Source organism: Cynara cardunculus (assembly GCF_001531365.2).
Source record: "Cynara cardunculus var. scolymus isolate 2C chromosome LG 15, CcrdV1, whole genome shotgun sequence".
NCBI lineage: Eukaryota > Viridiplantae > Streptophyta > Magnoliopsida > Asterales > Asteraceae > Cynara > Cynara cardunculus.
The window spans coordinates 18833573-18837488 of record NC_037542.1 but is presented as its reverse complement, the minus strand read 5'-3'; positions in this window follow the sequence as shown (position 1 = coordinate 18837488).

Sequence of the window (3916 nt, the reverse complement as noted above, 5' to 3'; positions counted from 1 at the left end):
ATAATGTTTAAGTTTTATTAATATTTATTTATAATTAACAGTAATAAATAATAATTAATATTAATGAGAGTTATAATTGGAAAAAAATATGATAATAAGCTACCAAAACGTTACTCTAAGTAACTTTTCGATAAACTAGCTTAAGTAAATCCAAACATGTACCTAGAAAACAAGCTAACTTATTTTTGTCAACAATGCCTAAGCCTCCATATGAAGATACACACCTTCTGTGAGGTTATTGAACTCTGCTGAGTTGGGATAACATGAACCAAAACTTGCAAAAGTTTACTTTCAACTAATGATCAAAACTCCTTGACCGAAAAATATCTGTCCTTACTAAGCCATCCATACGAACTGTCTTTTTCGAGAGAACTTCCAGGGGCATTTCTAATGAGAGACCTCAAGTCCTCAAACTCACCCATTATCCTCCTTTAGGCTACCTAGACCACTCCCACGACCCACACTAAAAGCTCCCATCCCATGACACTCGATCTTTTACCAAAACATCCCTATCTCTTTAGAGCCTAATAGACGAGGGAACTTTTTACAAAGTCTAAAGTTTCCTAACCACTTGTCCAACCAAAAGTAAGTGCCACCCTGACCTCAACCTTTTTCCTATAAGAGTTTGAAAAGAGGATACCATATTTCTCCAAGTCTTTGCCTGCTCTCAAATCCCACTCCATATGTAACACCTACAAATTCTATGCTTCCTTGTTATCTGTTTTTGTTAAGTTTATGAAGGAATTAATGTTGTTTGAGAAAAAAGTGTTCAAGTGACCAATACAGAAAAAGACAAGGCAGTGGCTCATGCAGGTTGACCCGCGACCAAACCCGCAGCTACAGCCTTCAAACTCACTATCCCATTTCATTATTGGGTGTAGGTGACTTTCAACGCGATTTGGGGTCGCGGGGAAGTGATATGCACCCCTTAAAGACCCGATTTTAAATTACAGTTTCCCGTTTCCATTCCACTTCTATTTTTCTTTACATTAAAAGCGACTCGAAACATTTACTACTGCATTAAAGGAGTTCTTGGAAGGCATTAAAGCTCAAGGTTGAAGCTTGGATCAAGTTCTTTAAACCACCTTCTCCTCTTTGAGATCTTAGTTTTCTAGGTTTTGTCTAGAAATCCACCAAGATGAGTTCATCCTCCATTTTAAAGCTTCATACAAGTCTTAATCATAGTTACTCACCTATTTCAATGATTTCTCTAGGAATTTCGTTGAATATAAGGTTTTGAATGATTATGGGTTCACGAATGACATTTATACTTGGGAAAATGATTTTATCTCTAGTATGAATGTATTAGATCTATTAGAGACCCATGATTTCATTTGAGTAAACTTATCATAATTTGTTAACATGGAAGCCTATTTGCGAAAAGGATCATTGACTCATGATTTCCACCTTTTTTTTGGACACAAATAACTAATTTGGGGTTTTACTCTAAATATTGGTTAAATTTTGTATAAACATAGGAAATTTTGGGATTTGCCTTGCCTTTTTTTTTCCCTGAATATGCTTGATATGTGTTAATTTATTAATCCTAAAACATCATTTTCTTTTGTTTTATTTGTCCATTAATGTCTAAAGTTAGTCATTTAAGTCATATTATGTGATTCTTGAGTTTTGTATAACTTAGTAAGTATTATATCATAATCTTATGTTATTTTGTTACTTATTGCAGATTTTAGAAGTTTTTGGCCAAATCCTACAGCACTCTTATTAGAGTATTTTACTGGATCAGTGTTGTAGCAGTCTCATAGAAACATGCAGTAGGCCGCATCTTTACTTTTGGGCTTACATTTTTGGGCTACAGAATCTTGGGCTATGTGCTAGCTTATGATTTAAACTTCTTTTGTATTAAATGACCTACTTTTTCTTGCAAGCCTCGTCTTTGTTATAAGTAGGACCTAATGTCTAGCTTTAAAAACACATTAACCTTTGGGTTTATAATTCTCTCTAGCTTTCTTTAATTTCTAATTTTAGTTTTCTTTGTTCTTCAAGAACCAAATTTGTAATAGCTCAAAACCGTTGGTATTTTCAAGTATTAATCAAGTTCAACTATTTTAAGTGAAATTTCTTCTCTTCTCTCTTGCTTTTGGTTTTCAAAAGTATATTTAATTTTTCGGTAATGATTGGAATTTATTAGTCATCGTTGCAATACATTGCATTTCATGAAACTTGTTATGTAACGAAACTTGTGTACTCTTGGGAGGTACTCTTCACTTTGAAAAACATACTAACACCATGTCGTGCTAGCATTCATGACGTCTAACATAATAATAGCATATCGATAGCACGCCGGCCTGTGTATACTCTTGGGAGGTTGTCTGAACCAGTAGTTGATACTATGACAATACTGTAGTACTATCCTGTAGTACAATAGGAGTGTTTTGTTATCTTTTTGTTGGATCATTTGATTTATGTCTTATTCAACATCTACACCTTGTGTTTCTTTTTATGACTAATATTTCTTAGTTGATAATCAAACCATCCCAAGTTTTAGATAAAACAACTTCCTTGAATTCGCCATTTAAAATTAATTTTTGAAAACCGGACTTCTGAAGAACTTTACAAGCGTTATCTATAGGAACAATATTTGGTACCTATATTATTATTACTTATTACAAGACGATAATAGTTCAATGTGTATACTTGCACCAAGTTCTATTTTTGTGTTGAATATTAAGGTTGCATAAACAGAACAACAGTGCTAATTGCCATTATTGGTAAATTTTGCTTTACTAACTCTTGGAGTTAAAGTATATATAAGTTTGATCTATAAAGTAAGTGGCACTTGTTAAATTACTAGAAATATGAATATTTTACCTATATTATCTTGTTGCACTGGATCCATATGCATTATTCATACAAATTTCAATAGAGGAGTTTTGATATTCTCTTCTTGATGTCATCGGTTCGAGTCAAAGGAAGAGTTTTGATATTTTGCCTTAGAACTTCTTATTATAGATAAGTGAGGAGTTCTGAGGTTCTCATCTTGTAACATTGGGGGTCAACTAAGTAGGGAGTTTTAAAGTTTTTATTGTATCCCCAAGTAGAGTAAGTATCACGACTTGAATACCTAGAGTGAATTACTCGTCAACATCTTGATATGGCTTACTTAGTGTTCATCCACTTTATAGAATCGGGTCACCCTTGTTATAGCAAGATATATTGGTTGCTACTCCACTCTTCTAAAGAAATCGGTTCCGTATTTTTAAAATACTCCTATTTCAAGGGAGGTGAATCTTTAGAAATATCCTACCCTCTAAATATGGATATTATATTTTATTATTAATCATTAAACTCATTAGATGTTAGCCGAACAATTTTTTGTACTAACATGTATAACATGGCATAGTAAGGATGGACCCAAGGCCTCAACGAGTAGAGATTGAAGTGTCATTTAGAGGCACGAGTAGGTTACATTTCGGAGAGTTCATAACTTTGGAAGATAACAACTTTGGTGGTTGATGTAACCCCCTACTTAAAATTAGTTCTACTAGAATTAAATAGTATCCTATAGAACTCTCATACCTAACTTTTGTCACGTGCTTTCATGTAAACATTGATAATTTTAGATAGATACTCTTATTTTGTGTGTTATGGTCGATTGACACTGAGGTTTAAATGTATTGCTATTTTCAAAATTTAGGAGCACACCACGCTCCCAATGACCAAACCAAACGGCTCGAGTTCCTAACGTATCCCAAGTCCCCATTGTCCCCAAAAATACTTTTAACTACCCAAACCTACGACACATCACCGGAAGTCTTGAAACGCCAACACGATTTACCTAAGAGACCCCAATTAGCAGCCTGAAGGCTACCCACACCTAAACCCCCAAACAATAGGAATTTAATTGGTTTCCACTTCACCTAAGTCAATTTATGGTTAAAGACTTAAAGTCCTA